The sequence below is a fragment of the Phyllostomus hastatus genome, unplaced genomic scaffold, assembly GCF_019186645.2.
Source record: "Phyllostomus hastatus isolate PE091 unplaced genomic scaffold, TTU_PhHast_1.1 phas_scaffold_12, whole genome shotgun sequence".
In the NCBI taxonomy this organism is placed as follows: Eukaryota; Metazoa; Chordata; class Mammalia; order Chiroptera; family Phyllostomidae; genus Phyllostomus; species Phyllostomus hastatus.
Genome location: NW_025334007.1, coordinates 7,745,645 through 7,768,364, shown reverse-complemented (window position 1 = coordinate 7,768,364; position 22,720 = coordinate 7,745,645). Strand labels below are relative to the sequence as shown.

At 40.9% G+C, this 22,720-nt stretch overlaps 1 protein-coding gene and 1 pseudogene across 3 annotated transcripts in view; both read left to right on the top strand.

Annotated features, from left to right (window-relative positions):
• POLA1 (DNA polymerase alpha 1, catalytic subunit) overlaps positions 1–22,720 on the top strand; it is a 295,619-nt gene that overhangs the window by 262,964 nt on the left and 9,935 nt on the right. The window lies entirely within an intron of this gene.
• On the top strand, positions 15,818–16,094 carry LOC123830023 (annotated as a pseudogene).

The window sequence follows — 22,720 nt, the reverse complement described above, 5'->3', positions numbered from 1 at the left end:
CCAATGTATTATAGGGGGACAAGACGGGGAGCAGGCAGAGCAGGTAGAAGCTGTTAAAGTGAGAGAGTGGTAACCTCAGTGCCAAACAGGGGTGGGGTAACTCTAAGCCACGGTTTCTCAACCTTAGCGGGGTTGCCAGTTGCCGCTAAATCACTTCGTTGTGAGGCCGTCCTGTGCACTGTAGGAAGCTTAGCAGCATTCCTGGCCTGTACCCACTAGATGCCAGGAGCACCACTTACCCCCACCCCCAGTTGTGACAACCAAAAATGTTTCCAAAGGCCCCAGTTGAGAACTGCTACTCTAAGCAGTATATCAGTAGGTTCTGGGTATAAAGGTATACATTACTAATCCATTTGTAATGGAGACAAGGTAGAGTGCCAGTTAGTTGGGAAAGATTTCAACTAGGAGGTCAGATTTGAGGTGATCTTTGCAAGGGGATGGAATACATACAGAGAGATTCCAGAGTCTTGAATATTTAAAACATAAGACAAACCTCATAGACACAGACAACAGTGTGGCAATGACCAGATAGAAGGGGGTGGGGGAGGTAGAAGAGGGTCAAGGGGGGATAAATGGTGACGGAAGGAGACCTGACTTGGGGTGGTGAACACTCCATAGTATATAGATGATGTACTATAGAATTGTGCACCTGAAACCTCCATAATGTTATTAATCAGTGTTATCCCAATGAATCCAATGAAAAGGAAGAAAACTTAGAAAGCTTTTCCTTAACCTTATAACCCCTCTAGTTAGTTTACTCCCTGCCCCTGCTTCTTCATGACTTCTGAACTTCTTACAATACAGCTGTATGTAGGCTCTTCATTTCCCTAGCTCTTAGTTCCTCAGCAGTACTAGTGCTCACACAGGGGCCCCAGAGACTTCCTAGTTCCCAAACCCACTCTCATCTTTCCCGTCTATCTTTATTTTACCATTGGCCTCCTGACCCTGAGTGTTTTCCATGATTCAAATTACCTCCTCTTACATAATCAAAAATGTAGACCACACTTTAATGTATAGAAATATTAATCTCTTAATATAATTGGAAGTTTTGTGTCTCCTCTGTATCAAAGAATATTATGTAAGAATTAAAACTCACTTTTCCAGAAAATGTATAATATACAAGGCAATGTCACAGTGTAGATTAGGAAGGACAGGTTTTAGATCTGGGCAGTCCACAGTAACACACACGTACATTCATGCACTTGAGTTTAGGAAAAGGCTGGCAGGAAATGCACTGAAATGTTAGCAGTCGTTTTCCTGCCAGGTGACATGTTACTTGTATAATTGGCAAGGAGGGAAGGGGCACTGGCATCACTGGTTTCTCCAGTTTTCAAAAGTCAACTTATTCAAAACTAAAGCCATTGTCTTCCTCTTTCTCCACGAGCTGTTACTTGTGCCCCCAGTCAGTGGTATTCTCCATCTGTCCTGCCACCCAAGCCAGAAGTCATCCCTAAGGCCCTTCTCTCCTCCTTCTACATCCAGTCCACCTCCAAGGTTTATAAGCTGATCCTGCCTTTAAGTCCACCCTGCAGCTTTAGCTGTTGGCATAGTAGTTTGTAGTTTGCTCACTTGCATTTCTGCTCTTCTCTCCCATCTTGTTTGCGTGGTATTCCTTATGAGTTCAGAACCCTACTGCAACCTGCTTCCCTTCCAATCTTTAGAATAAGAAGAAACCCTCTATTTACACTTTGAAAAAGATTTCACTTGTGATGTGATTATATCATTCTTCCCAAGGTTAATTGTATTGTCAGACCAGCTTACTTTGTTTTATGTCAAAGGAATGTCAGGCATTAGCAAGTAGGTGCTGGGTTACACCTGGAGTATGCATACTTCTTGTCATTCCTAAAATTACACACACACACATACACACACACACACACGTGCACCCTTAAGGCCAACCCTAAAAGCACACCTGACTGATTTCCTCTTACCCCGCCTGCAGGAGAGTCAGAAGAGTCCTCCTCTCTACTTCCTCTCCCAAAATAAGCAAGAGTCTCTGTCCTCAGTTAGGCCCCTCCTAGCCATCCCTGGAGCCAAGAACAAGTTTTATCTGAGTGCAGCCAACCCTCCCTCGCACTCCTCCACCTCAAATGCCCAGTAAACCCTAACCTGGGAGCTTTATAAAAATGCCAATGCCCAGGCCACCCCCACACCGTTTCAATCCAACTCTCTGGGTGGGACCCAGCAGCTGTCTATTTTAATGCCAATGTGTGGCCACAGTTGCAAACCACTGCTCCAAAAGTCTTTCTCACCTTCATGCCACTCAGCCTGTTCCTAGACTTAAAGTTTTTGAGAATATGGCCATTGGGTTCCATCTGGGAAGAGCATTACGTGATTTGTCATGACAAACTGAAATGCTCCCACCCACTGATAGCTGTCGTTTATTTATCAGTTATGTGTCAGGCACTCTGCCATGTCCCTCCTCTCTATGTTCTTTATGTTTTAACTACATCTTTATACATATTATATGTATTTTTTGCACTTTACTGTATTTTACTATGTTTAATGTTAACTACAAAATGGGTCTCATTATTACCATTTCACAGAGAGGAAAAGGAACTGTAATGGAGATTAGATGATGGGGTCAAAATCTCACAACTAGCAAATGAGGGGGAACAGTTCATAAAAATATTGATCACATGTTAGATCAAGAACAAAGAAGAGAAAAACTGTAAAAAAATTGTTTGACTGTGTACTAATTACAATCAATTATACCAACAGTTTACCATTTGTGGCTAATTATAATATAGCACAATAATGATTATGATTATAAATACCATTAAACAGATATCATATTAACTTGGGCAAATTCCTTTTGATTACAGAACAGCTCAAATCTTTATTATAAATAGGTGTGGAATGAATAGGTAATAATCATAGCTGATATTTTATTGAGTATTTACTATACACGAGGCATCACAGTAAGCGCTTTATGCACATTTTATTTAGCCTTATCAAAAACAGAACTTTGAGGTCCATACTATGATTTTTCCAGATTTAGTGAGATATAATTGATATACAACATTGCATAAGTTTGAAGTATAGAAATTAATTATTTAACATATGTGTATATTGAAAAATAATTACCACAGTAAGTTTAATTAATATCCATCACCTCACGTGGTTGCAGGGGTTTTTTTCCTCCTGATGAGCACTTTTAAGATCCACTCTCTTAGCAACTTCCAAATATACAATACAGTCTATTTATTAGAGAAGAGGAAACTGAAGCTAGGGTAGATTGAGTAGCTTATCTGGTAAGTGGCCCATTCCGATCTTCAGTCCAGGCCTATGGGACTGATCAAGAGTCCATACTGGCCCACCCTTCATGATTCTATGTCTTTGCTGAATGTGCTATAAATGAATACAGAGGTGCGTGTACAGTCAGCCTTTGTGCTTAGTACTAATGTGGAGAGGTTCTCTATTCAAAACTTGTAATGTGGCTTGTGAGATGGGGATAATTATTTTAAAAGTCTACAGGTGTTTACTTCTATGCTATTAATAGTTTTCATTTTGAATATAGATATGATAACTTCATGAAATCTTCCTGCTACATAAGAACAATTCCTATTTATTTATTTTCCTCTCCCTTCAATTGCGTAAAACCAATCTATCCTCTTAGATTAAAAAATAATAATTTTCAGAGTCATCTTAGTTCTTGAATTGTGTGTTTTGTTAAGGAATAGTAGAATCTGTGTATATTTAAAAGAATCATTTTGTATTAAAAACTGACCCCCAAACATGCACACAGAAAAGCTTGATTAGTAACAAATATTTTATGAAATATTTTAGGTTGGGAGGTACTCAATTCAAAAGATTATCTCTAAATAAAATAACAAAATCTGTACCTAGCTGACCCTCAGTACAATAGCAGTGTTTTATTATGCCAAAAAACTAAATGGCATGTCCAATTCCAACTCCAATTCATGGTGATGGAAGAAGAGCCACCTTGTCCCACCCTGATTCAGACCAGTCGTGCAGGCTTGCAGGCGATCCTTTGAAAAGACTCTTTGTCTTGTCCTTGCCGAGCCCCTCTTCCAGGGATCACAGCTGGTGGAGAACCCCTAGGCTTGGGGCTCAGAAAAGCTGGCACCCCATTGCTGTGCCTCTGTTAACTCTCCAACAGATTGCCTTACTCCTCAGAGATGTTGCAGAATCAGGAGTAACTTAGTACTGTTTCAGTAATGCCTGTCCTTCGTAGAACTGGCATGTAGGCTGAATAAGATACTTTATGTGTACCTTACCTGATATATAGTGATAAGTCTATAGTATTGAATAATACAGAAGTGTTTATTTATAATTATATAAGGAATCCATAGAACCTTTTCAAAGTTTCCTTAAAAAGAATAGAAAGCTGAAGTATTGGGCCAGCAAAACCCTATCTGGAACCATTTAGACAGAAATAAGTTATACCTGATTCCCTCCCCGCTCTCTCTCTCTCTCACTCACACACACACACACACACACACACACACACACACACCACCCCCAAACTAATAACTCTCTGCCAGTCTTTTTTGGCAATATAGAACTCAGTTTCAAATCACTAAAACTCTCATAACCTAGAAGATTTGGTGTTTGAAGGAGTTTGTGCTTCTGCTGCTACTGTTTGGGCGTACCCTAGGTACTCATGAATCAAGTTCTTTTTGCATTATGATGATCTAGTGCAGCGGTTGGACGCTCAGGCCCCTTTCAAGGGTCAAATGTCAGGATGTCAGGTGGAGGGAGGTGTTGATTTGTGGGAACTGTGGAATGCATGTCCTACCCAAAGGCATTCAAATTTTTTAAAAAATCTGAACACCATTAGCTAGACAAAACAATCCTTGTAGCTGTATTCTACCGAAGATCCACCTCACTAGCTCACAGACAGACCTTCAGCTGCTAAATGTCTTGGGATGATTAATCCTACCCCCAGGATGGAAATACTACAAACCACTTTATACTTGTGAATAAGTTGTCTGTATATGAAGATGTGAGTATCACACGAAGCTTACAAAGTTATTTATAGTTATTAGGTCTCAAAATTAAAAGTATTTTAATAACAAACAACGACAGAACTATTTCTACCTGAATTCTGATGTTTATATATATATATATATATAAAATACTAGAATTCTTAAATTATATAAAATATCATCCCAGCATTTGTATGTCTTATTTTAACTTAAGTGCCTTGCATATAGTAGGCACATAAGAGGTGTTGAAATTAGGTAGTTGACACCAAATAAATATTCACAATGTAGTATTATGAAACCTGTAACTTTAATTTATGGGCAGTATTAATATTGTACATTTTGAAAGATACTTGATTCCATCATATTAACCTTGAGTAATTCTCAGTAGTTCCTCCAAGATTCCAAGGGGAAAAGGCTGTGGTTAAAGTCTCAATACCCTAGACAGTTAGTACATCAGTAAAAGAACATACATTGCGGGTGCCCTAAACCAGGTCCCGACTCCATGCCAGACACAGTACAGGCCCTCTGCATGCATTAGATCTCAATTTACTCCTGATGCTGCTTCTCCAAAGCACTCTTGCTGTTTCACTCATTGCAGATACTGATCCTCAGGGAGATTGCCATGCGGGTGGTAACAGGCCTTTTTGCTTCTAAACGCTATGTTAGTATGCTGGAAGCATCAATTAGCCCTCCACTCCACCTCCCCAAAATCATCGATGAGGCCATGAGTGAATCAATTGGAACAATTGAATGAACCTAGTTAACCTGGTAATGGGTCCTCCATATCAGGTTGCTCTAGCGAAGGAAGCATTCAAGTCCTTAAAATTCTCAATAGAGGGTATGTGCCCTCATCGACCAATCTGCCTGGATATCACACACTTTGCTATCAGTGTACAGAAGCAGTTTGTACTGGAATTCTATGCAACAATAGTGCATAAACTAAAAGCCTACTCATTATTGGAAAACATTCTCATATGCTGATATCAAGGCAAGCTTGATGAATGGAAGATCAATGTTTCCTTGAACTTCTAAGTTCTCTTCAGACTCTCACTCCAGCTGTATTGATGCTTTCTTGGCTCAAATGTGACTCCTTCTATGGAACCTTCCTCTGGCCCTGTCACATCCTCATGTAGCAGTTGGGAAATTTAATCACATCTGCTTCTTCCCATGTACCTCTCTTCCACTGAACTGTGAGATCCTGGGGGCTAGGGCTGGTTGCTATCTTTTTTCCTCTTTGTATCACTAAGCACTGAGCCCACCATGTCTGTTGGTGGATGCTTGCTGCATGACTGATGAATGAATGAATGAATGAATGAATGAATCAAAACTGACATAGCCTCCTGGCCTCCTATCATCTAGTTCTTGGCAAGTCAGGAGGCCAGGTTCTTTTGCTGAGTTTGCAAGTTTAACTATGTTGTGGCAATTAGTTCATTGACTTTCACAATTTTAGGGGGAAAGAAAGGTGAGCCGTCAGCCAAACCCCTTCATTAAAAATAGCAAGAGCACTGGTACAGGAAAGTTTTCTTTTTCCCTCGTATGTTTTTGCAACTTTTAAAATAGTTTCCAAAGTTAAATCTGGAACTCTCTCCTTAACAGTCCCTGGTATGCAGGAGAAACAGAGGTATCAGAAAAGAGTCCTCTTTCCTCAATCTCCTACCCCCCAGGTGACAGTTCAAATAAGGAAGGCTTCTGAAACTATCTCACATAGCTTGTAAGATGGCAAAAGCCCAATATTTAGTAATGTCTATCCGACATCTGTCTTCACAATTTAAGTAATGTTCCAGAATACACGATGTCTGTCCGGAAGATACCCAGCCATGTAATATGAAAAATAGAGACATTTATTGAAGAAGATACAAGACACAGTTGTACATAGGACAATGACACCTCAGTCCCCTTCCTTCAAAGTAGGCACCTTGGGACTTCACACAGTTTTCCCAATCGCCATCAGCTGCCCCATTGTATTTTCCTGTATCTCATTGACAGTCTGAAATTTCTTCCCTTTCAAATGTGATTTTAGTTTTGGGAAAAGCCAGAAATTGCAGGGTACCAAATCTGGGATGTAGTGGGGCTGAGTCACCTGGGTGATTTGATGTTTCGCCAAAAAACTTTTCACAAGACGTGATGCATGAGCAGGTGAGTTGTCATGATAAAGTTGCCAATCACCAGCTGCCCATAGCTGTGGCCTTCTGAATTATCTAAATAGTTTCCATGGAGGAATGCTCAAGCTTCATGCAAAATTTGATGCAGATTCATGGCTCTGCTCAGTCATTTGGAATGTGACAGCCACACAATACACATGCTAACTCAATAGCATCAACTGCCCCCACTGACTAGTACAGTGAAGTCCTCATTGTTCACGCATGCACATCCCAGTCCACTCTCCTTGGCTGCCAGATTATACTGATGTCGTGCAAACCGTTCTTGTTATATTAACAGTGGCTGGACTTTTTCCAGACAGACCTCGTATTATTGTATTTATTCCACATATTTATTTATAGTTCTCATTTGAAAAACCAGTAACTCTACTTTAACCACAAGATTTTATCTTTCTTCAAGTTTTCAAAAACATTTCAGTTTGACTAATTGGACTTTAAACCTTGAGTACTAACCTTGCCTAGTATTAAAATATAGCTTCTTTCCAGTGCCACTTAATGGAAAATCTCTTCATGTTCCTCAGCACAGCTGCTCTACGGTATATTCCCATGTTCTACAGGGGGGAATCAGAAAAATGCCACTGTCACCCCCGCCATCCAAAAGCAAGTTTATTGGAGAACTGCAAGTGGGCCTTCTCACCCTCCTCTCCAGTCTGTTGTACTTTTTCACCCTCTGGCTTATCAAGTCCTTTAAAATTATGAAGAATGCTTTATGTCAAAAAAGCTACTTGGATGGTTTGGACGTCAGCGTTACAGAATACATTTTAACAACACAGTAATAATCAGTGAATATAAGAGCTGCGAGATAACATGGCAAAGTGTGACAGCAATCATTTCTTCACTCCTGCCCCATTTTTCCGAAGCAGATACACTTAGCGTGCTCCTCAGTGGTAGTGTGTGTAAAGGATGGCCTCCAAAAAAGAGATTGGCAGCTTTAATTTGTTTGATATGTGCAATCATAGTCCGTGTTAAATTCAAAATGCTTGTCCAATCAAGGATTCAATATAGAAAAGAGGCAGTAACAAGCATGAAGCATGCTGTAATAAAGAAATCTGTTGATTGAAAACAGTTTGTATATTTTGGAAATGATAGGGAATGTAATTGGTAAGAAAGAAAAGGATAGGGCTTCATAAATAATGGGAAATAGAGCATATTTTTTAGTGATAATACTAACTTGATTTAATAACATTTTGCTGTTGCATTTTCATATGCCAGAACATGAGAAAGGTGGGTCCTTTCTTTTTATTCTAAATGTCACCATTAATGGAGCAACCTCTTTTATTTTTGTTTTCATGAAGAGCAGCTTTAATAGGTTGAATTCAAGGCAGCAGTGGGTGATGTGCTCTGATTCTTCAAGAAGCTTCACCGAATATCCTTCTTTTGTTTTTTCATCTAAGAAGGGTAGATATGCATTTAATTTTTTTTTTAGTTACAAGTGCTACATGAGTGTATTTTTGTGGTAGAAGATCCAAAGAGTAGAGAAGTGTATATCCCCTACCCACTCCCACTTTCTTCCCTTGGCTTACCACAGTGGTTTGGGGGGTATCCTTCCAGCATCTTTTTGCATATATATCTGGATGGAGATTCATATGTAGATCATTGGAGGGGCAGCGGTATTAAGGAATTGGATTTTGCAGCCTTGGCTCGTGTGGCTCAGTGGATTGAGTGCTGGCCTGCGAACCAAAGGGTCACCGGTTTGATTCCCAATCTAGGACCCATGCCTGGGTTGTGGGCCAGGTCCCCAGTAGGGGGCACATGAGGGGCAACCACACGTTGATGTTTCTCTCCATCTCTTTTTCTCTCCCTTCCCCCTCTCTAAAAAATAAAAATATTTTTAAAAAGTTGGATTTTGCTATTCATGTCATTCTCAAGCTTACTTTCTGCACGAATATAAATATATAAAGTCACACCCTGGAAGGCTGATATTAGCAACTCTGTGCAAGAAGTGTGTTGGTGATGTGGACACCGGTGGCTCTGTCTTGGGTGGTTTGGCCTCTTCACCAAGCTCCACCCCAGTTGACCGGTGTCCAGCGTTTTTTTCTCTGAAGAATAAAATCTTCAACAACTTGAATTTCAACTTTAACTAAATACCTGTCTCTTGTTATGTTTATTTTTCTCCTGTTGTTTAGTTCCTTTCTCCATTACTCCCAAATCCTGCATTTAGACTTAGCACTAGTAATTTCATTTTATATAAAAATCCAACCAGTCAGAAAGTTTATGACAAACTAGGAATTTCCTCTGTATTACATTGGTGGGTATTCATGATAATGGCATACTCTCTGACTCACAAAAGAGACTGCATAGAACATAATTTTACTATTAACATGTGCTATTATATTAACAATTTAAAAAGTGGCCAACCATCCTTTGTTACCTTTTTTCACTAATTATCCTATTGAGGTAACCAAAGACCTGGTTCCTTGCATTCATTCTTAATAAACTGGATTTTACTATATAAAAAATGAAATTACGCCCTGGCTGGCGTAGCTCAGTGGATTGAGCGCGGGCTGGGAACCAAAGTGTCCCAGGTTTGATTCCCAGCCAGGGTACATGCCTGGGTTGCAGGCCATAACCCCCAGCAACCGCACATTGATGTTTCTCTCTCTCTCTCTCTCCCTCTCTTCCCTCCCTAAAAATAAATAAATAAAAAATCTTTAGAACTTACTAGTGAAAGCGCCACATGTAGCATGTTATTGAATTATTTGCTATAAGAAGAATCCATTTTCTTGGTAAGTTTGTTTTGTGTGGACTGCATTTCTCCCTCTCCAAGCATCTAGCAATGTGGCACTTGGATTCTAAGTTCACTGAACTTTCCCCTCTGTTCATTGCCATTAAACATGTAGTGAATGTCTGTCTGCCAGGCCATCATTGTTCACAGAGACAAATAAGATAGTCTCTTTGTTCTCTAAGAATCCATAATTGAATAGTAGAGAGGGAGCCTGCATAGAAGAGCAGTTCTTTCCCTTTCTTTAAATACTAAGTATGTGTGTTTGTATGTATGTATGTATGTGTTTTCCAATTACAATTGACATTCAATATTAGTTTCACATGTACAGTATAGTGGTTAAACATTTATATAACTTGAGTACTTTATCTCCCTCCTCCCCTAATAAGTCTAGTACCCTCCCAGCACCATACATAGTTATTATAATATTTCCTATGCTATACTTTATATTCCTGTGATTATTCTTTTTTTAATTTCTGTTCTTTTTTTAAAGATTTTATTTATTTTTTTAGAGAGGGAAGGGGGAGAGAGAGAGAGAAACATCAATGTGTGGTTATGTGTGGTTGCTGGGGGCTGTGCCTGCAACCCAGGCATGTGCCCTGGCTGGGAATCGAACCTGCGATGCTTTGGTTCACAGCCCGTGCTCAATCCACTGAGCTATGCCAGCCAGGGCTCCTGTGATTATTCTGTAATTAGGAATCTGTACTTCTCAATCCCTTCACCTTTTCCACCCAGCCCTCCAACCCCCATTCCACCTGGTAACCATCAGTCTGTTCACTGTATCTATGAAACCTTTCTGTTTTGTTTGGTAATTTATATTGTTCTTTGGATTGTACATGTAAGTAAAATCATATGGCATTTGTCTTCCTCTCTCTGACTTACTTCAATTAGCATAATACCCTCTAGGTTCAGCTATGCCTTGCAACTAGTAAGATTTCATGCTTTTTTATGGCTGAGTGGTATTCCATTGTGTATATGTACCACAGTTTTTTATCCACTTGTCTATTGGTGGACCATTTTCACAGCAGAGATGTCATAAATTCAATGTTTGAGCAGTTCTTTCCTAGGCCTACATTCCCTTGAGTAGCTCACTGTTCATCATTGCTCGGGTTTTCTTCTTTTCCATTAAATTCCCACCCACCCAGGTGAGTGGGTATTTTATTTTTTAAAAAACTCACTTAGCAATTGAATGACAGGAAAAATTCTCACCCTGAGGAGGAGTCCTGGTATTTATCGGCGCTGTGAAGAGTGAGTCTGTCTAACACAGATGTGGCTATCCTGTGGGAGTGTACTTTGGACAGTGGTTCTGATCCGGAGTAGTTTTGTCCCCTCAGGGACAAAAATCTGGATGTTTGCTACTGCACCCAGTGGGCGGAGACTAGGGATGCTGGTTAGCATCCTATAGTGTGCCCAGCACAGCCCCACAACACAGACTTACCAGCCCGCAGTATCAGTAGGTTAAGAAACCGTAGCTTCGGGCTAGTGAGATGGCCGTGGGAATATGAGCTGGTTAGGAAGCGTCTGGGCTACTGTACTAAATGCTGAGGAAACCTTACTAGGGGTGTCCAACCTTTTGGCGTCTCTGGGCCACACTGGAAGAAGAGTTGTCTTGGGCCACCCATTCAATATACAAACACTGATAAAAACTGATGAGCAAAAAAAAAAAGTTTTAAGTAAATTAACAATTTCGTGTTGGGCCGCATTCATAGCTCTCCTCTGCTGCATGTGGCCCTCGGGCCATGAGTTGGACCCCCCTGCACCTAGACAGTATTTTGTCAAGTCAAAGGCCACTAGGAGAAGTAAATGTAGTGATGGTTTTCTGGGCACAAGGAAAGCGGGCCTCAGTCTTCAGGTGACTAATTTTGTAAGAAGGCAGCTATGTTGCCTGGCTCTGGAATAGTGGTTTATAGACTTTTGGTCTGGGGACTCCTTTACATGCCTAAAAAGTATTGAAGGACCAGCCCTGGCTGGCATAGCTCAGTGGACTGAGCGTGGGCCTGTGAACCAAAGGGTCACCGGTTCAATTTCAAGTCAGGGAGGGAGAAAGAGAGGGAAGGAAACATCAGTGTGCTAGAGAAACATCTATCGATGACCCCTCACATACCCCAGCCGGGGGCTGGGCCTGCAACCCAGGCGTGTGCCCTGACTTGGAATTGAACCCACGACCTTTCCTTTCACAGACCAGCACTCAATCCACTGAGCCACACCAACCAGGGCTGTTCATAAATATTCTGATAAACATATTTCTGTGTAATTGCTTTCCTTTATAATCCTAGCTGTTTTATTTTACCTATTTATAAACATTCTGAGAAGGTGTTGGTGGCGTGGCTTTAGTGAACTGCCTGCCAAACGGGTCATTGGTACAAAAATCCTTAAGAAGCTTTGCCGTAGAAAGTTACAGAAAAGCATCGCTAGGCCATTTTGGAGAAGGCATCAGGCCCAAAATCAAGTCAAAATCAGGACGTGTTCTAAGAAATCAAGTGCCAGTGCCACTGTGGTCACTCTGTTTCTTGCCCACCTCTGTGCGCAGGTGCAGCTTCAGATCCTCACAGTGTTCATAGTAAATACTCTTCAGTTTTCAAGAAAGAGTTCAGCACCCATGAAGTATGTTTTAGGAAAGTTTTCTTTAAAGTTCCCATAATTCATGTAATAGCCTCCAGCCTTCTCTGCAAACTCAGTTACCTGAAGATTTTGACAGAGCCATGGTTTCCTGCCACTTGTTACAGGTTAGCAACGCTTTCCAAAATGTCCGAGTACCAAAAGTTCAGTATGGCTGGTTACAGGGAGCAGTCCCTTTCCCATAGTGCTCCCGTTCCCCAGACTTCAACTGCTTGTAACTCGTTCTGCTGCTCTTCCTAGTATCTACCTCCTAATCTCCAAGTGACGCGCACAGAGTGCATTATCCAGTCATTTCCTGCAATGGACAATGAGGATCTGGCGCCTTGCTGCCACCCCCACCACACATATGCACGTCTCCCACCTCCTCTCCCCCTGCCCTCCCCATGCTCATAAGGCACGTATAGCACGATTCTGGCAGGTCAGTAGTCAGTATTTATATATACATACCAGCCCCGCTGCTGGTTATCTACACCTGCACTTAGTCTAGTTCAAACAGATTTGGTATTTGGGCTGATGGATCTCATGGCCTGGTGCACAGCTGTTCTCCTGGAGATCACCTCTTACCCTCATCTGGCTATTGCCCTCACATGTCACTCACTTCCGACTCCTTCTGTCCTCGATTCGATATCTTTGTTTACTATTCCTCTTTAGGGGAGAGGTAGGGTGACTCTTCCAGAAGCTTCCATAGCACATAAAGTTTTTGAGACCTTGCTTCCCTTAAAAAGTCCTTAATGCACCCTCATACCTAATTGTAGTGACAGAATTATAAGCTGGAACTTGGTTTCCTTCACAGTTTTGGAAACGTTGTTCTACTGCCTTTTTTGGAAACATTTGTGATTCCCAAGCCTTTCCATATGTGACCTCTTTAAATTGCCTGTTCCTTTTTAGAAAGGTATAGGATTTTGCCTTTGCACCCAGTCAGGGATGCCTTCACGATAGTGTGTTGGTCTGGGCACAGTTTTCTTTTTTCTTTCTTTCTTTTTTTTAAGATTTTATTTATTTATTTATTTTTAGAGAAAGGAGAAAGGAGGGAGAAAGAGAAGGAGAGAAACATCCATGTGTGGTCGCCTCTCACACGCCCCCTGCTTGGGACCTGGCCTGCGACCGAGGCATGTGCCCTGATGGGAATCAAGCCAGCAACCCTTTGGTTTGCAGGCCGGTGCCCAATTCACTGAGCCACACCAGCCAGGGCTGGGTGCAGTTTTCATTCATGGTGTTGGCCATTTGGTGGAGAGTTTGGGGAAATTTTCTTGTATTTCTTCTTTGATTACCTGCTCTTCGTTTCCAGTGAAAGTTTTTCTTTCTGCTATTATGCTTTTAATTTCGGAGACCCTTTTCGAGTTCCCGAAGTGTTATTTCATGGGTGTAATCTGTCAGTTACTTGAGGCATTTTCTCGTGAGGCCAGTCAGATTCCGCACAGAAGACTTTTCTATTCTTCTGCTTGGGGTTGGGGGTGGGGATGAGTCTGGCTGCCAGTATCTGGGGGGAAGGGAACTCGGGGTCTCAACACGAGAATGCAGGGTGTGCTCCTCATTTTGGAGATGCGCACCAGAGGATAAGCCTTCCTCCAGAGTGGAGGTAGGGGTCTGGGGTCTGTTCCTGAAACATAGTTCAACCACCTTCTAAGGATTCCCTTTGCCTGTTCTTCCAGAGATACCTCGAAGCACCAGTTCATGAGCGCTTGGGAGTTCTATGGGATAAACCAGGTTCCTTTTCAGCCCTCTCCACTGCCAGCTTAGAATCCAGCTTCCTAAAATCTTACGCAAATTGCCTCTTGTCCTCTGCTTTCTAGGTTTTGCCTTTGGCACCTCCACTCCTATTACCCTCTTCCTTGAAGTTTGTTATTTCTTTTAAGAAATTCTTTACTATAATTTTAGTGGAGATTTAGGACTTTACAGAGCTAAATACATATATTTAGTGTGCCATCTTGAACCAGAAATTTGAGGGTTTGCACTGTAGGCTTATTTGTGCGTTTTGAATTTTGTCCAAATTTATGTTCTAGGAATTAAAAAAATATGTATTTGTAAGGAAAACTTCCTTCTCTTTTTCTTTATTAATATTAAGGAAGAGCCCTGGCCTGGTCAGTCAGTAGACTAGAGTATTGTCCCGATATACCAAAGTTGTAGTTTCAATCCCTGGTCAGAGCAAGACTCAACTAATGAAGGTATAAGTGGAAAAACAAATCGATGTTTCTCTCTCTCTGTTTCTCTCTTGCTCTCTCTCTCCTTTCTTCCCTCTCTCTATAATCAACTAAACATTAATAAAGATATATCCACTTAAATCTTTACTATTATTTGTACCTTCATGAAATCCAAAAGCCTTAAAATACTGAATACAGGAGATTTGCAGTGGTCTTATTAGCTCATCTTCCATCCAAGTCAAATAATAGGAAATAGAGGGGTTTCTTTTTACTTCTGGGGTAGATTGTAGATACGTCCCACAAATCAAACTATACAATAGTACTAAGTCTGTGAATAGTGATAATAATAGTTAACATTTACTGATCACTAAGCGCCAGACACTACTGTAAGCGTGTTCTGTGTTTTATTTTGTTCCCACGACAACCTTATGAAGTAGGTGCTATCATTATCCCTACATACAGATGAGGAAGTGGTGGTACACAGAGGTCAAGACACCTGTTCAGGGTAACAAAGCAAGTTGATGGCAGAATGAGGATTCAACCCAAACAGTCAACCTCTAGAACACATTTTAAACTTAACTGCTACATGCATAATGATAATGGTTTGTAAATTGTGTGGATAACTAAAAGTGACGTCCCCAACTTCATTATACATGGCCCCAAACTTCCTCAGTGGACCAGTTGTAACTTCACCAAGTTACCTCCTTTTTTTTGCATAAAACTTGACAAACGGTCATTAGACTGAGGGGGAAATTTTTGTTTTTTAAGATTTTATTTATTGACTTTTAGAGGAAGGGGGAGGGAGGGAGAAAGAGGGAGAGAAACATCAATGTTTGGTTGCCTCTCACGTGCCCCCATGCTGGGGAACCTGGCCTGCAACCCAGGCATGTGCCCTGACTGGGAATAGAACCAGCAACCGTTTGGTTCGCTGGCTCACGCTCAATCCACTGAGCCACACCAGCCAAATTTTTTTAACTGTTTGTCTCAAATTTGCATTAACAGAGAACTGGTTGGTATTAAGATAATAGAATAAAACTTGATTTTCATTGCATGAAAAGAATGTAAATTGGCCACTTACCCTAAAGTAGTATGAGAGAATCCAAGTGATAAAACATGTCAATATTTCTCTTCTTCTCTTTATTAATAATTGAGGGCTACTTTAAAATCATAAAAGATTATATAAGAGCTTTAGAGCTCTTGGGGTCCAACCTCCTTTGCAGCAAAATGGCTAAACGCACCAAGAAAGTCGGAATCATTGGTAAATACAGCACCCGTTACAGTGCCTGCCTCAGGAAAATGATGAAGAAAATTGAGATCAGCCAGCATGCTAAATGCACTTGCTTCTTCTGTGGCAAAACCAGTGAAGGGGCGAGCAGTGGGGGTCTGGCTCTGTGGTTCCTGCATGAAAACGGTCGCTGGTGGTACCTGGACCTACAACACAACTTCCACTGTCACAGTCAAGTCTGCCATCAGAAGACTGAAGGAATTGAAAGACCAATAGAAGCTCCACAATTTGAGACATTGCTAGCCTGTAATAAATAGGTTAATTTTATGTAACCAAAAAAAAGCTTTAGAGGAATTTAGATGTTCTTTGCTAGACAGGCATGTTCATTTTTATGAAACTGACATCACTGTTAAACTATTTGTACCTCAGGTTAAAATTTGACCTATTCTATTGCTGACTGAGTCATACCAGGTCACTGAAACCTAAAATAAGTATGCTCTAAGCATTGGGTGGCCATTACCTATCTAGAGCCAAGATCCACTTAAGACACATTGCCTTGCTTTTGATATCACTGAGGTGGCCCACACATCCATCACTGGTGGGCCCATATTCTCATTAGCTCTCCACACAGGAAAGGATGCCAGCAAGACGTACAGTAAATTCGGTGCCATCTCTTTGGTCAAGAGTTCAGACTAGTGTTCTATATGTCAGCCCATGCATTGCTGACATTTTTTCACACTGATGTATTTTGTGATTTGATTTGACCCATGGTTCATCTGAAACCAGACAGTTACACTTATAATAAGGGTTCTGCTGTCCAGTTTGTCTCCATCCCGAGAAATGCCAGAAAGTGAGTATTTTGCATTTAAAGGAAGCATGGAAAATCCAAGTGGAAACACCTGAAGAATGCTTTCACTTACATCCATTGGGCATCTGTGGTTCTCAGTAGTGGGGCCTCTGAGCACGAATTCCAAGTTAGTGTGATGCTGCCCCTGTGTTTAAGTGGAAAGGCCACCTTAGCAAAGTACAGTAAAACGACTCGGGTTAGTTTACAAGGGAAATTTTGCCCCTTGAGTTGGGGATCGGGGAGTGACCTGCAAAATCCATGCACTGTGGAAGAGATTTGGACCCTATACTTTTCCCTCTCTCCCCCTTATAAGATGGTCATTTTTCTTTAGGGATTCAGGTTTCTCTGTGTGTACATTAATAGGAAGTTATAACGAGAGAGAGAGTCATGAATTAAAATCATGTTATGGTAAGTGTCTTTGCCTTTTCAACCATATGTTTCTCTTTGCAGAACTGAGTCAGGAAAATCATTCAGGTGAAGACTATGCATTTTGATGTTAACATGATTCCACTCTTACAGATAGACAACCGGTTAACAACTTGAAATGAGGCGGTGATGGCTTTCGAAATGAAATAATGTTTGATGTCACCTCGAGTTTCTCTCTGAACTTTGGCCATGTTGTGGGAAAGCTGGGAGGAGGGCCATAGCTCTGTCAAGCACAGAATTACACACAAGGGGAAAAATTAATCTAAATACTGAGGGAGAAGCCTGTGTTCTCTTGCATGATATTTAGCAGCAAGAGCAAGGAGAGGGATGTTTCTTTCTTTGTGTAATGTGCAGTAGTTACAATAAACACAAGATTTCCAAATCTCAGAGGACTCTCTTGACAGTTGCTTGATAACAGCTTTTTTCATTCCATAGTTTTGACAGTTTGTGTGTGTTGCCATATCTAGTGTAAACTAAAACATCACTGTCATTCTGTTTTTCTTTTGTATGTGGCTTCTTTTTTTTTTTTCGTCTTTAAGATAATGAAAAAGATGGGCTTTTCACTTGTAGATTAGAGTAAGGCAAGTTGTGTGTGGAGATTAGCATGTGTTTATGAGTTTTGAAAGATCCAAGTTGACAGCAGAACACTGCTTTAAATAATTTTTTTTCTCCATATTGCTTCAGGAAAAGTATAAGTGGGATGTATAAGTTTTCTCTTAAGCTTTTGATAAATAGCAAGCCTTAGGCATCTGTGTGGGTACCTATATTATTTATCTGTGGTAATTGAAGATGAACGAGTACAATAAACATCTCTAGCGCTCCTGGCCGTGCAGCCTTTGAGGAATGGAAAGCGAGCTTTTCCTTGGCGGTTACCAGGGTCTTTCCCTGTTCTACCTGGGTGCTTTTCAGTTAGTCCCCAAGTGTGCTGCTTGTCACCTGATCGATCATTCCCCCATCCCACCCACTTCTGCCAAGTTCATAGCTAAATGAAGCCATTGGTCCGATTTAGAAACAACAGGGTTTCATTATCGTGGTTGACTTATCTGGTCTTTGTTGTCTTGGAGTAACTCTGGAAACTAGATTGTGTTGGCACCATTTGCATGGCTTCAGGGGAGATGAGGGGCCAGGAGCACACATCTGGGCCATAGAAGTCTTTACTTACCGGGTGCAAATTCTGGATTTCCCGAATTCAGGAAGAAGGCCCATTCTTGAGGGACTGGCCCCTCTCCAGCCCCGATAACCTTTCATTTGTAGAAACCTCGGTGAGGTTATTTTGCCATCAAACCAAATTTGCTGTAGCATAGCAAAGCTCCCAGTGCCGTCATCTGGCATGTTACCGACAAATTCCAATTATTTTTCCACTTCGAGCTATTGTTAAACACTACAAGCTAGCTGACAGTAAAATTATAAATACAGGTGTTGTCACACTACACTATAATCAGAATTTTAATTTGAATTTTCGTTTGTAAAGCTTTTTTTTTTCCCATGGGAAAATGGGAATAGAATTAGTTTTATTGACAGTAAAAAGACATTTTGAAAGCTTCCTAAATCATTACCTGTATTTAGCAGGAGGAAAAATTGTACATGTCCATGTAAAAAGAAGAGTTTTATTATCACATATTTACTCATTATATTTGGTGGTAAATAAAACGGGGAAGACATGTTTGACAAATGATTGACGGAACTCACTGGGTTTTTGCTTCATCGGAACAATAGACAGACATAAATATATATTTTGCTTTTGTTTTGTTCTGCTATTACTAATACAGACCTGTAGACAAAATCTTCTTCTAACAAATTAACTACAGCCTGTTGGAGTGTGCAGGCAATGCTAAACTTTTTATTAGGCAATTTTCTCTTCTTACCCAGATTCATCATCTGTGGCGTTCTTTTTTCCCCTCTTTGCGTAGTGGTTGGAGTGGGTTCCCCCTTCTCAAGTCCCTTTTTTTTTTTTTTCTCTCAAGGCATTTAGTGTCGTGTCTGCCAGATTTCAGTGATGAGCAGCGAATTGCTTTTAAAGTGGGCATTATGCCAGTTCAGCAGCACAATGGAAAACCAATCTTCCACCGTTCTACTTTTGATGCTGTTATTGTAGCATTTTAGATAACTGCTGCCACAAAAAAAAAAGAGAAAAAAAAGATGTGCTCAATTGCTACCAGTTAGTCAAGTTAAATCCAGAGTAGCATTAAAATTACTCTGAAAACTGTTTGTCAGAGGTCATGTGCCGTCTGTGGCTGCTGCACATAGGATAGGTGTTCTGCTCTGGTGGGGCTTTTTTCCCTTTATTATTACTGTCACTGACCAGCTCTCTAAATAGCCTTTCACTGCCTGTTTACTTATTGTCTAAACCTCCCTGTTGAAAAATGTGTCAAACAGAAATGTTGAAAAGTTTCTTTAAAGTGCTGGAAATAGCAGGAGAGTGAGTTGTTCAGGGTGCTAGAGTTTGTACAATGTGAAAGCAAAAAAAAAAAAAGTGGGGGGAGAGCAAGAGCATAATTCTCTGGTTTCTATAGCAAGATTACTGTTTTCTTCTTTTTATCTTCACTTCTCAACTGCTGGGTTCACCGTTCTACTTTTTTTAATAGCACAAATGGAATTTATCCTCTCTCCATCTCGAGTCCCTTCCCCCCTCCACTGGCTTTTCTTGTGAATGAAAGGGACTCCTACTATGACTATAGGACAGATGGCAGCTGTATCTGTTGTATTTGATGTATTTTGGAGTGAGCCACATTTTTAAATTCAAGGCCAACAGATATGCTATTTTGAGGTCAGCAGTAACACTATACTTCAAGCCTGCTCCATTTCCTCAGAATTTTAGACTTTAAAAATTACATAAATAACCTACAATCTGTGCTCAAAATAATTGAATTGTGATCTATTAGATGCATTGCAGTAATAATAAACACCACTCAGATTTCTGGACTGCCTTTTTTCTAAAGACTGTTTATCTTTATCTATAATGGATTTTTCTCCTTATATTGATCATACCTATTCTATCATCAGACTCCAAGCCTTATAAAGGCAGGCATTTTTGTCTGTTTTGTTCATTCCTGTATCCCCAGAACTTAGAACAGTTTCTGGCACCTAGTAGGCACTCAGTAAATATTTGTTGAACGAGTTAATAATAAATGCTTCTCCTGTGGGTTCACGGAATCGTAGCGGTTATTTGCTCATGAGGCATATGGCCATTTGGTGGTAGAGGGGAGGATTGATTGATTAGTGCCCCACCAGTCAGTATTTATTAACTCCAAAGTTCTCAGCCTTATGGTTCTCCAGAGTTCTTTCCCAAGTATCATTGGTTTCCTGGGCTTTTATTCAAGCCCATTTCAGAGCCATATTTTCTTTCAGTTTCTAAAGCATGTATGAAGAGGCTTTGATAATGATACAGTCAATATTCATAAACAGCCCACTCCCGAGTGCCATCTAGATGAATCCGTTGCATGCTGTCCAGTGTGAGTGTGTGAGTGGTCTTGTCTTAATATGGGAAGGAGACCGCCCTGCGTGGTGGGATACATACACGATAGCAGTTAGAGCTTTCTCAGCAGCATTTGTTTTTCCCGTGGAATTATGGTTTAGGCATTCTGTAATTTCTGTCTTATCTTCCACTACCTGCCCTCCCCCCCCCACTTCCTGCTTCCATCTGCAATGTGAAGGAAATGAGGGCTGGGAGACTGCTTAACAAGGTCAGAGGCTTCAGAGAATTGGGTGACTTAATCAAGAACTGTACCACATAAAAAACACACCGCTTTCCCTTTTAATCATTGAGTTGTAAATGTGACATAGCTTTAAATGGATAGCAACAATTTGCAAATCAATAAGACCCGTTTTGTAATTAGCTTTGGACTCGGCATTAAAAAGTATACATTGAGGATTATGATAGTAAAAATGCAGAACATTCTTTCTTGGCAGCTAAAAATGTGCATTTTAAACTTAGAGACGTAGAGGTGGTGAGTTTTCCCAGCTACTAACAGATTTTCTCAAAAGAATACCTTGATAGAGGCCATTTTTTAAAAGTAGCAGACAAAAACGATTTTCTTAAGTTTTACCACAAGAGTTTTATGCATTTCTTTGAGAAGAATCTAGAATGTTCAGTGGAACATGTCCCAATGTGCTTATGCCATCTTTTCCTCTCCAATATCATTAGTCTTTCATCCAAGAAGAGCCAAAGCAGGAACTGAAATAAGGATTCAGGTTTTTATTGGGACACATTTGAACACATATGTTTTGCCTTACAAGCCTGAGAATCAACATTTGACACAGGGGGAAAAATGAACATGTCCATTGTAGTATCCTGAGTCAACATTGGCTAATTCGAAAGACTTTCAGTTGCCTGGGCCAAAGATGGAAGATCTTATATAAAAGAGTGCCGAAGAGGACTTGTGCATTTTTAAAGCTCAATTGTGCAGGCTGGGGAGTATGAGGATAAGGGTTTCTCTGGGTGTCCCTCTCCACGGTCGGGGTTTCCAACCTGTGGCCCAACACAAAATCATTAATTTACCTAAAACATGATGAGATTTTGTTGTGATCCCATGTCACAATGTATTGACTGTGTGGCCCAAGACAACTCTTTGTCCATTGTGGCCCAGAGACACCAGAGGGTTGGACACTCCTGGAGAAAAGACGTATGGCCTTGCAAAAAGCCTTCTGGTCCTGTTTCCTCTTGGTTATAGCATGTCTTGTGTTTAACTTATGGGATTGTTGTTAGGCCAAAATAATAGAATGTGTATGTTCTTACCCTTCTTTATATCAGGAATTGGCAGATTTTTTTTCCTCTATAAAGGGTCAGATACTGCCTTGGCTGGTGTGGCTCAGTGGATTGATTGAGCACCGGCCTGCAAACCAAAGAGTCACCAGTTCAATTCCCAGTCAGGGCACATGCCTGGGTTGCGGGCGAGGTCCCCAGTTGGGGGCATGCCAGAGGCAACTACACATGGATGCGTCTCTCCCTCTGCTTCTCCCTCCATTCCCCTCTCTCTCTAAAAAAAATAAAATAAAATCTTTTTTTTTTTTTTAAAGAAAACTGTAAAAGGTCAGACAGTAAATATTTTCAGCTCTGAGAACCAGACCGTCTCCATTACAGATATTCACCTTCACTATCGTGACTGACCGCAGACAATAGAGAAACAAGTGGGCATGGCTGTGTTCCAGAAAAACAAGTGGCAGCCTGGAGTTGGCCTTCAGGCCAGAGTTTGCTAACCCTTGCTGTAATAATGAAAGGTGTAAAATACCGCCAACTATTTCTTCTGTGCTTCTAGTAAATAACCCCCCATTTGGCAGTCAGCCAGTATGATCAGTGCTTGGCTGTCCTTGTAAGGAAGAAACCTAAAGGGACCATCTGTTTCGACAGAAAGCCTTGTTCAGTAGCGTTTAGGTCAGCCTTTCCAAATACTTGTTTGATTTTATAGAGGGACTTTAAATTCCATTCAGCTTATATTTATTAGTGGCTTAGCTTAGGCCACCTTGTCTCCCAGAAGCCTCCAGCTTTTCTGTAAGAACGTGTTCCTTCCATAGGACAGTCTGTTCCCTTTGAGTCTTGCTGTTAGTTATGGTGGAGAAGGGGTGCCAGTATTAAAACAGCTAACTCGGGTGGGGTGCTGCCGCTTATTACCTCCCCTGGACAACCCTGGAG